Genomic DNA, 14,014 nt, shown 5'->3' with positions numbered 1-14,014 from the left:
TAAGTCTGCATTATTTACATATGAACTAATTCATCACCTTACAAAATTCAAAATGATTAGTGAACTTTTCAGAAAATTACAGTCCACTGTGTTGTTCCTTACATATAGTCTAAATGTGATTGTCTTTACTGCTTGTAAAAAGAGGTATATATTAGTCATTTATTAGTTTAATAAAACATAATTATTTCTTAATTATAACATAGACAAGACAGCAAATAATTTACCTAATATTTTAAGTTATTTGATATCATGCTAATTTTTAGTATTTGTGTGAAAACCTTTAATTTTAACGAAAGAAATATAAAATGTATCTAATATAACAGATAGTGACAATTCATTTTACCTGAAGCACATATAAAGACTAATGTCAGAAATTGAGTGAGATATTAAGAAATATGTTATTAAGATGATTAAATGCTGAGCTGGAACTGAAGAGTGAGGTAACACAAAGGCATTTATTAGAGTTTAGAATGTTCTTCACTACATAGCACATTACTCCCAGCATATGATTACATAAGTAACAGATAACACTGGGCAGTGGGGAAGCAAGATATCCCTCTTACTTGCTGAAGATTTGACATTTGTTTTGGTATTAGAACTATTAGTCACTGTTTTCAGCCAAATTCATTCAGTTGTTAAATAACCATATGTGTATGACAGCTACTTTGTGCAGAGCTCTGAGCTGGATGCTATATATATAGGAGAACGTTGTCAATGCTATTAGTATAATGGAAACTGTAGAGATATCATTTCTGGACTTCTGCAATTCATAGAATATTAAATTTTGAATCACAGTTTAGGGGACCAATAAAGAATTCACAACTTATTTTGCCAAGAAGTTACATTAAAAACTTTACTATCTACCATCATGTCACCATTTTAACACCTCCAAAAGACTGGTAGAACACAGGCTAAAGAAAGAAAATTTAGCCAGCACGCATACGTATTTATAGAAAGTTATATTTATATGCATATGTTTGTGCATGCGTGTGTGTGTGTGTGTGTGTATTATTATACAGTATTGACTACAGGCCAACAGATGCCTCATTTTTTATGTTTTTGAAAAATTAACTTTTAAATACATATATACACTATACTATATATATAATGGGATATTATTCTGTCATAGAAAAGAAGGAAGTCCCGCCATTTGGAATGACATGGTTGGACCTTGAGGACATTATGCTAAGTGAAATAAGTCAGACAGAAAAAGACAAATACTGTGTGATATCACTTTTTTTTTGGTGAAATCTAAAAAAAATTGAACTCACAGAAACAGAGAGTAGAATTGTGTTTGCCAGGGACTGGGGGTGTGCGGTATCTACTGATCGTCTTTTTTCATTTGTTTTGCAAGCTTCTTGATTATTGGTGTGCTAATTGATTTTTTATTGAAATCTGGACATTGGTATATTATGAGACTCTAGGTCTTAAACCTTCTGTTTTAGCTGGTTTATTCTGACACCTCTCTAGGAGGAATGCAGTAGGAGGCACCACTGCATTCCTACCAGGGCAGAAGTCCTAGTACTCCATCAGACTCTGTTAAACCATGTGGAGGGAGCACCTCATTCATACTGGGTGATGATGGGAGTTTCAGCACCACTGGCCTCCACTGTCACCTCTCTGACAGGGAAGGGTAGCAATGCCTCATTATTGCTCCCCACACTGACAACACAGATGGAGTAGCCTCCTTACTGCTGGGCAATGGTGAAGTTCCGCCCCCCATGAGGCATCCTTGGACCCCATCACAACGGAAAGGAAAAGAGCCTCATTATTGCTGGCTGGAGTGGAGGACCAAGCCCCCCTCATATGTTCTCCACTGACACTGGGTGTTGGGGGCCTCTTTACTATTCCATTAGAGATCAAAGACAAGTCTTCATTTTAAAAATTCAGCTGCAATAATTATTTAGATCTTTTGTCTGCTCAACATCTGCTAACCATCCTTTTCAGTTTCTCTAGATGCCCAGTTACTACTTAAGCTGTTGACAGCAAGCATCTCGTTTGTTTAGCTGACCTAAAATTTGTTTGAGATTATCTGTATTTCTCTCTTTTTTTTTTGTATTTATCTTACATTTGGTTTCTCTTTTTCCTTCTGTCTCTATCCCAAATATACCCCAATCTTTCAGATCCTGAACTCAAACCTTTAATTGTCCAAACTTTTCAAAGAATGAACACATTTCTAAGACACCAAGAAGGCGTTTTATAAATTGTAATAGATAATTTATACTTCCTCTTCCTTCCCATAAATTTTCTTGGGCTGTCTACAGAAATGATTCAATACCTATAGTTCCATGAAGTCTATTTACTTTTACAAAACTGTCCATATTAATATGTAATAAACTCAACAATGACAACACTTTCTTGAGTATCTGTAAGCCTCTGTTTTTATATTTCTGCCATTTACTTCTTTTTAAGCATTATATTCTTTTGAATTCTGCTATAGATCCATTCCAAATTAACTGCTGGAATCTCAAAAGTTGTGATTTATAAAACTGACTAGAATATTATCACTTAGACCCTTTAGTGCAACAGGGACAATACCTAATTTTATGCAGATGCTCTCTCACTGTCCCTAAATACTACTTTTTTTCTGTTCCAAATACATATGTACCCACTTAAACCTGATAGAAGGACATACTATTTTTTATATTCTACACATAATTCATTCCAGAATTCCAACTAATTCTAAAAATATGTATATGAAAAATCGAGTGAAATATAATTAACCTCTGGAAAGGTAATAAAGATTACTACTGGAAATCACACAGATGGATATAGCTTAACTAAAGAACTTTAAAAATAGAAAATACTGCTAAGAATCCTTATGTAAGTCTCATATTTGTACAAGAAGAGCTACTGTAAATTTTATTTCATGTTTTAAGTATTTTATCCCAATTTGTGATAAATAATATAGAGCAAATAAGGAACCATACATCAAACTAGATTTGTGGGGAAATGCAATTTGGATTTGCCTGAATGGTGGGGGCTATCCGTAAACTAATTAGGAAGAATGGATGTTGTGGCAGAATGCTTTTAATAAAATCTAATGCACTTGGGAACCAAGATATTGAATGCACTTTGTGGTGACTACAGATGACAGTATACTTTATATGCTGACATTTATTGAATGTGCTGTAATGGATTTAGGACTTAGATCACAGTCTCTGTCATATGGTCACAAAACTAACAATAATTAGCATGAGAAGGAAGTTAAGGCTCTCTAAACTTCTTCATCATATAGTTTGAAAGTTTCCTTTTAAGTAGATTTAATTTTTACATAAACTGAAACTGCTTAAAAAAAAGAAGACTTTTACTTCAAGTGGGGAATCTATATTGTGTTATTCTAATTGGTCCAGTTAGCCGACTCACTAACACTGAAACAACAAAATGCAAAAACATTAATTTCTTATTTTCATTAGGAAATATATCAGCATGAAATCTGGATTTTTTGAAATTACTTTGGTTAAGCAGCTAGCTGGTGGGTCACAGCGGTCATGTACTCAGCGGACATGAGATAGGCTTCTGAATGCACAGACTGGATGTTTTGAACAGGAAAAATTTTATTTTCTCAGTTCTAGAGGCTGGACATGTGAGATCAGGGTGCCAGCAAGGTCTGGATCCAGGGTAGAACCCCTCTCCTACCCTGCAGACTGCTACCTTCTCCCTGTATCCTCATTTGGCAGAAAGAGAGAGAGAGAGAGAGAGAGAGAGAGAGAGAGAGAGAGAGAGAGAGAAAGAGTGCTCTGGTCTCTTTTCTTAAAAGAACATTAATCCATCATGGATACCCCACTCTCATGGGACCATCTCCTAAAGCTAATACCTTCCAAAGACCCCACCTCCAAATACCATGACATTGGGGGTTAAGACCTCAACATATAAGCTTTGGGGAGACATAAACATTTAGTCTATAACATCTTCATATTGTTCAATTTGGAGTATTAAGTTTAACAAATGAGAATGAACATTTTTTCATTTTAGTATAAAGCTATATGCACACATTTTTTAATGTATGTTCATGTCTTTTCTATATTAAAATCAACTTGTTTGAGCTTTTTATATCAAAATATATTAGCTATTGGTACCATTTTCTACAATATCTCCTATCTTTGTTTTCCATTTTTATTTATTTAGCATTTAAAGGTTTTAAATTTTTTAATGGGAAAGTTTCTTTATCTTTTCTTCACTTGTCTTTTTTGCCTCCAACTCTGCCTTGTCTAGATCATTTCTCTGTCAGCTGCACAATGAATATTTTAATTGACTAATTAAATCATATCTCTCATCTTCTTAAAATCCATACATGATTTCCCATGCACATGCTGCACAAAGACATCTGCAAGCTGACAGTTCATCTCCCCAGCCACTCCTCCACAGGCACCCAAGCATAAATTATACCCCAGTACTGGCAGTTCACAGATTCTGCTGTCTTTGGTCTCCATGATTTTGCTGCCCCATAAACCTGTTATTCTCTTTCACTCTTTTACTCCCTTTTCTCCTCCTCCTTTTTCTCCTGAAACTACCAGTCACCTTCATGACTCAGCACAAACCTCATCTCTCCTAAGAAACCTTCCCTAAGAAGGCATATTCGACCTTGTGGTGGGATTAGGTTCCTCTTCACATTGTAGTTGAAATGCCTTGAGGACAAACTACACTTGGCCATTAGACCATTGGAACAATCTGTATGGAGCTCATTAGGGACATAGATCTAGGCTGTTGACAAAGTTTGTCTATTATTGAGTGGTTGGGTTAAATCTATGGAAATTGGCAAATTTTCCCAAAAGGAAGGTAAAGAGTAAGAAAAAGCCTGAGAACCCAGCATGTTACCTGGAGACTTAATAATAAGTGGATTTTAGAGGAGAATAGAAAGAACAACTGGAACAGTGGCAAGTAAATGGGGAAGGGATGGTAGCCCAGAGATCAGTGAATGAGAGGGAACAGTTCTATTTTGTTTTCTTTTGTTTTAATGATACAAGGAGGTCAATTAAGAAGAAGACTGACAGATCTCTGAAAATGAAAGAGCTATGGAGGTATAATGGGGTGGAAGCCAGAATACAGTGCACTGAGGAAAGAATAAGGAATATGAAGTAAAACCAGAAATACTCTTTGGGAGCTATCCTGCCCTATAGGCTGTCAAAATCTGAGCTGCTAGCAATGTGTCATTGTTAAAACAGGAGGAATGGAGGAGTAAAAAAATATCAATGGACTGTAACACTGGAATTCATAAACTATTTAATCACTTACGGAACCAGAATGGATTTCAGATTAGATATATGTAAAACTAATACACTTATCTAAAATGGCCAGAGGAAACTGTGAAGTAAACTACAGATTTTTCAGTGTTAGAAACTTGCAAATCTGAATTCAAGAACTTACGGTCACATAAACTAAAATATTTATTAGAAACATTCAAGAAACTGGCTCTAAAATAGATCGTACCTATATCATTCATTGAAAAATGTATTGAATACCTAATATTTCCAAGTCACTAGGTTTGGATTATTGGGGACAGATAAATCAAATATATTAGTCTCCAGATATATATCTTTAGGAAAAGAGATAAGAATATCTCTCAAAATCGTCTATAGAAGTAAGAATGTGATAAATGCACAGAAAGATACACAGAATTCTGCACAGTCAGAAGATAAAATTGCTCCTTTTCATCAAAAATTTATTTAGCCTTGAAAGGTAGCTATATTTTTCAGTGGAAACAGGCAGAAATATATTGTAATTCCTATAAACATGAATTCTGTGCAATTTTAATTAGAAATAATTATCAGAGAATTATGGTTACTGTAGCATAGACCTGTCTATTTATAACTTGTGTAGTTACTAATTATTAAATCAGAGTTAATTTGCCTGAAATTTTTTATATTTTACATCTAAGTAATTATCAATTATTACCACAACTTTATAACCAAAACTTCAACATTGATTAGACCAATACATATTTCCTTTCTCTGAAAAAGCTCTCACATTAAAAACCATCATTTCCTATTTTGAAATTCACTTTGACAAATGGCAAAATTTTGCCTAAAATCTAAGTCTAGTTTGATACTTAAAATGAAATAACTTAGTCTAAAGTGCTTGCAGAGACTAGCTTAAATAAAAATAGCATAAATAAAAACTAATATTAATATTGTGAATATTATAATAAGTTAGACTTAATTAGTATTGTCATATGATGATTACCAGAAGCCCAAATAACTTATAATAGAGTTTTTCAGATAGGCAACACAAGAAAGAGATACAGTGTTAGTGAAAAGAGTAAGATGGAGTGAAACAACAAATACTTCAAGTAGAAAATTTACAAGACTTTGGTACTAGACTTAATTTTTCTACTTGACAATGTTACCTCTTGCTTTGTTCCCAAAAGTACTGTGAAGACACATGCAGTACAGAAGGAAGCATAAACTTGGATGGATGTGCTGCCCTACAACAAGGGCAAGTGATTGGACCTTTGCATCCTCAGCTTCCTCATATGTTAGATTAAAAAATTACACTTCTAAGATTCTGTTTATACCTCTGAACCTAACATGGGTATTTATTAATTCAACAAATATTGAGGACGTACAATATTGTCAGAGAATTCACCTACTTGTAGCATTAGGAGGAATCTCAAAGGGCACAGGAATTTCTTATTTTACTCTAGATAAATTGAACTTCAAAGGGGCTATGGAAACACATCCAAGTTTCCATTTCAAGGCTTATTTTTTCATCTTTACTATCTTAATAACAAGCTCAGTTTCATGGATCTAGACTTTTTCAGGCTAGGATCTGATAATTTGATTTAAAAATGCTTTTGCAGTAACTGTGTGACATAAGGAAGTCCTAAAGATTGCTGGGCAAATTACAGTTATGTCATTTAAATTTTATAACTAAACTATAACACACTTGGAAGTAAGAGTTTATTTCAAAATTGTCTCTATAATCTAAAATAGTCCTGAAAGCAGTGGTTGGAATACATGATTTCTTTTGAATTGTTTTGTTTAAAGTAATAGGCATCCGTGGTCCCTTAAATTCTTCGTTGTAGGGGGAAATAAAAAGAAAATTGATAGCCTTGCCTAACAAAATGAGATGCAATAATCAAATGATAAAAAAAGAAATCTTGACAGTTGAAGGCTAAAAAAGTTTACTTAATAGCTGCTCTTTTCCTGCAGCGAAAATATGGGAGAAGGCCACATATTTAAGTGCCCAAGTGTGATTCTTGCTATCAACTTGTCTCCAGAGAGTCATCAGAGATTTCAATTTAGACTGTGCTATTTAGCATCTGTCTTGTGGAACTGATAAAATGCCTGAATGACTGAGACAGCGTGGCTAATACACTGTCAGAGCTAACACTAAGGCCAAAGAAATTAGTGAGCTAAATGTGAAAGGAGAATATAAATGGGTAAGAGCTTAAAATACATTCTGTTCCTCTTATACCTTTAATGTTGAAAGCACAGTAAATAGTTTATATCTAGACATATATCTTCAGTGTCTTACAACAGAATTATTTCTTACTGAATAATTAGATTAAAAATGTTATTTTTGTATCTGTGAAGAGACTATTACTATTTGCATCTTACAGATCATGAATATTTTAATAGAAAATTTGAAAATCCTGTGTCTAACGATGCAAACTGATGTTCTCCAGAAAGAACTAGCTATTTAATAGAAAACAATTTTTAGAACTGTCTACAATAAAAGATATTTATATTGGTAAAAAAAAAAAGAGTTCTGCTTCCCATCAGTCTCTGGCTTCCTCTAAAATAAACTACTTTAAAAGTTCATACAATTTACAGAGATATTAAATACTCTAGTTATAATTTACAAACTCCAATAGTCAGGTGAAGGAAGAAAGAAATGTGCAGAAACGTGTGTGTTATGGCAAATACCAAACATGCATATTATCACTTAACTGGAAGACAACATAATTAGACATATAAGAGTAGAGTCTTATTAGTCTGAGTTTTCCCACCATGGTTTATACCACAGTTCATTCAACCATGAAAGAAATGTGAAGAATGTGAAAGGAAAAGAAGAAGGAATGAAGACTTATCTAAACTGTACATCATCTATCCTAGGTAAAGATAGTAATACATCATTCCCTATTTAGATGCTTTATGTTTTTACTTTAGTTTATCTTATATTTTTATTTTTTAGTAAATAATGTGCATTTTTCCTGAGCCAAGATCTTCATTTGTGAAAGCTAGCTGAAGTTAGCTCAGCTTGTAGCCAAAATGAAGTCAACTAGTCCACATGGAGAATAAACTCTTAACCTCTTCTTTATTAACAAGCTAGTCTTGGCCATTTGTCTAACCAACCCTAACTAGACACTCATAACTCACAAACCTAGAAGATTTATCAATGGCTTCCTTTATATTCAGAATTGTTCATTCTTGCATAGTTATAGTTTACTTTAGATGAACGTATGTAATTACATGATTTGAAACAAATTTTTAAGAATAATTTGGAATATGTTAGGTATTAGAATCAGATACAAACATTCCACATACTTGTATAAGTAATTTATACACACACATATCACGTAACTTGAGTCAGTGAGGAGTTTCCTCATCTGTCTTTCGTTTGAAATTTGTTACTATATCTTTGTTTTTATTACACAATGAAATATGAGATAATACCTTGACTTTAAAAGAAATTAGGAGGCGTCAAGAAAATGCCCTCCTCCCCAGCCTACTTTAGTTCTTTGCTATCTGGAAAATACTAAATCTCAAAAGTTAAAATGATTTCTAAAATGAGCATTTCTTATTTCTTTTTATTCTAAAATTGTACAAATGCAGTATGATCTCCATTTACTGTAAAATTAGGAGGAAAAGAAATTGACCACTAAAAACTCACTGAGATAAGGCACAAGTCATCTGGGAGGAATGGAAGAGATGAAAGACAATGAGTGATGAGAGATCACTGAGGGATTCCAGAAAACAGCAACAAAAAGTTTATTTCTGGTGAGGAAAATTCCATGAAAAGCAAACTTTTGTTTCTTTTTTGCAGAAATGGGGGTAATCGGAGCTCACAGCCAAAGACCTTTACTAGCCATTTGGGATCAGAGAAGCAGAGGAAGAGGCCACCAAAATAAATACAAAACCAAATAATATTTGCAACCAGCATTCTTTCTGAAAACAGAGATGGAAAAGGATTTTATGGAAAAGGATTTTAAATTAAAAATCCCAGAAGAATATTATCCTCTACATGACCCAGAAACTGACTTCAAATTATAAGTCTAAGAAAAGACAACTCATTCAATGATGAGTATTCAAATAAAACCTAGTGCAGCATCAAAACAAAAATACTATAAGAAAAAAAGTATAAAAGAGCAAGGAAACTTAACATTGAAGAAAAACAGCAAGCAGAGATAAACACTGTGATAAAATATTTTGCCAAGAATTTTTAAAACTTGAAGAAATCAGCTCTATGGAAGAAGACCAAACACTAGAAATGCAAAAATTATGACAGAGAAGAAATGGTACTGTTTTGGAAGAAAATGAAACATAAGCTGGTAGAACTCAAGAACAAGTAGGAACAAAAAATACAAAATATGAAGATAAAATCAGAATAAGTTTTCAAGCGGGAAAAGGAACATCGCAAAAATACAAATTGGGTGTAGGTGACTGAAATTATAAAAATAGATGATGTGAAAGAGTCCAAAATGGATTATGTGAAAGATTGACAAAGGAAATCTAACAACCATAACTAAAATCTTCAAAGAAGAAATTCAAAAAAATGGAGGGGAAGGATCTTTAAAATTATCATTAAAAAAACTTTTTTAAAAAAGAAGAATTATTTAGCTGAAATAAAGATAGAACTCTAGAAACATTTTCCTGAAAAATTATTTCTGTGATACAAGGAAATATAAAGCTAAAACAATCTCCCCCGAGACATATGTTAATAAATTTATCAAAATGAAAAATATAAAAGGTTATTTGTATAGCTCATTGAAAAATCAAGTCATTTGTAAGAATTAGAATCAGGCTGATTTCATATTTTTTCTATTTTAACATTTTATGCCAGAAAACAATAGAAAAATAACTGTAAGATTCACAAGAAAGTGTGAGCCAAAGTGTACATTTTCAGGAAAATTGCCTTTCAAGTATAAAGTTTACACGGAAGTATTTTGAAATTCAAGTATTCAAAGAAAATTGTTGCTATGAACCACACTTGAGGAAGCTCTTTGAAGACAAATTTGAGATTCTTAAGAATGGAAAGGGGAAACTGGCAAAAGTACTGCTGGTGAGTCTTGATATAAATAACTATAGAACACACAATTTAGACTGGCTTTACTACGACAGTATAGAATGTAAAAGAATATGCCATATGCAAAAGATGCAGTTAACACACACTGGGGGAGAGATGATAAGCATGATGTTTGCTTTATCTGTTATCACAGGGAGTCAAAAGATTTCATGTAGAGCACAAAATTACATTACTTGGACCAAGATAAACACAAAGAAGAGTGATTTTATTGACTCAAATCAGGTGGTGCTGTAGAAGGGGAAAGAAGAGAAGATATGCTAATTTTTTTCATTGCTCATATTAGAAATTAATAGCTACTTTATAAAAAAAGAGGATGACAGATGTTATATACAGTGGTAATTATAAATATAACCATTAAAACAAAAGAAATATGCATTCATTCTTCCAAATATACATAAACAAAGAAAACAGACCACAGAGAAAGATTTTACAAAAGTAGAAAACATTACAGAGTAATTTCACAGAACACAGACCCATCTCAGCTATTAATAAGTGTAAAAGGAGTCAGTAAACTTTCAGTTTGGTTCACAAAGGAAAATATATCTCTATGCTAAAACAAAGTGACTCTGAAATATTAAAAATAAAAGATAGACAAAACTCCATCAAAAAATACAAATTAAAAGACCCAAATCCAGTATCATACTTAATAGGAAAACACAACACACTGCTACTAAAATCAAGAGCAATATAAAGATATCTTCTATTAATTCTATTATTTAACATTATTTACTATTTTATTGGAGGTACTAGTTAATACAATTTGGTAAGAGAAAAAAAGGTTAAAAAATTGGAGAAGATGAGATAAAACAATAAAATCTTTAAAGACTGTATGATTATACACCCCTCAAAAAACAAAGAAAAACAACTGAAAATGGACAAATAATATGGAAAATTAGAAAAGCAGTCACATACAAAATTAACAGGCAGAAATCTAAGTTTTTGTGTCTAAAAATGATAGCCAGTTAGAAGATATAATCTAAGAAAAGAGATCTCAGTTATAATAAAATATTAAATACCTGGAAATAATTCATAAGAAGTGTATAAGATATAAATAAAGACAGTTTATAATATGACTGAAAGACAGAAGACTTGCAAAATAAGAAAATACAATTTTCTGTGATAGAAAGATTATATATTTTTACATATCATGAGATAGTCAATTTTATTAAGTCAATTTAGAAACTTAACACAATCCCAATAAAAATATAACCTAATTTCTCTTTTTAGAAGTAGATGATTCCAAAGTTCATGTGTTCTAATAAATCAATAATATTAGGTAGGAAGTCTCAGAAAAAGATTATCAATGCATACAGGTACAAGATAGACCACTGATCTATCAATAGACCAGAATGATTATGTATACTCAGTACATAGCTAAGTTGACCTCAAATCAGTGGGGAAAACATAGATTACTCATTAGTTGATAGTGGGGCAGCTAGGTAGCCATCTAGAAAAGTTAAAATTGGATCAATTCTTCACATTTTACAACAAAATTAGTTCCAAATGGATTAAATATTTAAATAAAAAAGAAACATAAAGCGTAAGTACCCTAAAACAAAGATCTTACAAAGCCTTACACATCCTGACCTCCCCGTGTCTTCTCTGGTTTCTTTCACACTCCTCTCTATAGTTCACTCTGCTCTGACACATTGACTTCCCTGCTACTCTTTGAATATGCTAGTCATTTTTCTAACTTTGGGAGTACACTCTGCTTGTCCCTGCTGCCTGAAGTTTTCTTCCTTTCTATGTCTGTTTGGTGAACACGCTCACCTCTTTTAAGTGTCTGCCTAAATCTCAATGAGACCTATCATGACATCTCATTTAATAATAACAGTCTCCCCACTTTGGATCCCAACCCCTTTATCCAGCTCTGCTTTTTTTTTTTTTCCATAGTGTTCATTCCCTTCCAACATACTGTGGAAGGTATTTATAATGTTTATTGTTTATTGCCTTTCTACCTGAGCTATATTATAAACTCCATAATGGATTATTCTGTGGTTTCTTTCTTGCTAGATTAATAGTACCAGGTACAGAATAGATGTTCAATAAATATTTGTAAATGAATGCATAAATTAATTTGATAATATAGTAGAAGAGACATTGCTGATCAATGGGAACAGGTACTGGGACAACTGTATATTCATGCACAAAAGTGAAATTCTCACACTATACTTGAATTCAGTTCCATGTGATTTAAACACAAATATTAAAGGCAAGACTATACACATTTAATAAAAATGCAGGAAAAAGATTCTTTACGATTTTGAGATAGGAGTGGATTTCTTAAGAAAGATAAAAACACAAGCTATAAATTGATAAATTGACAAATTTGCATTAAAATTAATAACAATTGTTCATCAAGAGATACAATTAATTATTATTACTTTTTTTTAGTAAAGGTAGATTTATTTAGACAGACATACTACATAGAGTGTAGGCTGTTTTAAAAGGCAAGAGAAAGGCCATGAGGTGTGGGGGTTGGGTGCTCAGGTTAAACTAAAAGTAGATACACACTCCATAGACAGAGTGCAGGCCATCTCCAAGGACAAGAGAGCAAAAGAGGTGGCCATGTAAAAAGATACAATTTAAAAAGTTAAAAGGCATGCAATACATGCAACTGAGGAAAAATTAATATCCGAAACATAGAAGTATTCCAACAAATCAATAAGAAGGTAAACAACCCAATAAACAGTAACTTCATAGAAGAATAAAATTGAATAGCCAATCAACAAATTAAAAAATGTTAAAATTTATAAATAATCACAGAGGTGCAAATAAAACAATAAAACATCTTTATGCTACCAGACAAATGACATTAAAAAAATCTGATAATATAAAATGTAAGAGAAGAGATAGAGAAACAGGAAATCTCATTCTTGCTGGTTAGAGTGTAAATTGATACAGCCACTTTGGAAAAAATTTGACATTGTCCAGTAAAAGTGCATACAGAAAGATGCATCTATCCCATGACCATGCAACTGAATCCCGCGGCATCTTGCACATGGTTACTGTCTTTCTCAGTAAGAAAGCATACTGAGAGATGATTATAAGCACGTTTATAGCAGCAGCATTTGTAAAGAAAAAAAGGAACCAACACAAGATCATTAATAAGTAGAATGGATAATCATAGCATTGCCCTAAGATGGAATGCTGTGGTGAAAATGAATAAATGACAAATTTATCCATGGACATGTTTCAAAAAGGAGCCCTTGTGTTAGGAGGAAGAACAACTCTGCCCCTTAACTCGGGGTTTAAGAGAAGCTGAACTCAACTGCACTGCCCCTCTCACCACCCAGGACTTTGGCTTCAGCAGCATCAGGACTAAACTCATCACGCCCTTTAGCCCAAGGAAAGTGTAGACACTAGCTGTCATTCTGCATCCCAAACCCATGTGGTACTATACATTCTCTTGTTTGAGCCTCTGCCACTCACGATCGGTCCTCACAAAACTTCCTTTACTCTCCTGTCATCTCAGAATGTTTTTTTTTCACCTTCTAGTTGTACCTAAAACCTGATATTCACCTAGGTATACTGCCTCTCCTGCAGTGTTGGTTGTTTTCTCTCAAAACCCATTTTATAACAGCAGGCCTAGCAATGGACTCCTGCCTTGCTCCTCGCTGCAACTTTCTTCCTATTCTGTAAGATTTCACTATCTGTGTAGATGGTGGGACCAGGATCTTGGCCTCTCAAGTTCCTTGACCAGTTCTCCTTCAATCATCTTGATCGGCACCCTGGTCAGCCAGTTACTCTGAGGCTTATCACAAAA

At 33.2% G+C, this 14,014-nt stretch overlaps 1 protein-coding gene across 9 annotated transcripts in view; it reads right to left on the bottom strand.

Moving 5' to 3' along the window:
* Window positions 1-14,014, bottom strand: part of PACRG (parkin coregulated) — a 438,725-nt gene that overhangs the window by 380,808 nt on the left and 43,903 nt on the right. The window lies entirely within an intron of this gene.

Source organism: Vicugna pacos, chromosome 8 (genome assembly GCF_048564905.1).
Source record: "Vicugna pacos chromosome 8, VicPac4, whole genome shotgun sequence".
Taxonomy (NCBI): domain Eukaryota; kingdom Metazoa; phylum Chordata; class Mammalia; order Artiodactyla; family Camelidae; genus Vicugna; species Vicugna pacos.
The sequence above is the reverse complement of the archived record's forward strand: the minus strand, read 5'-3'. Positions and strand labels throughout refer to the sequence as shown.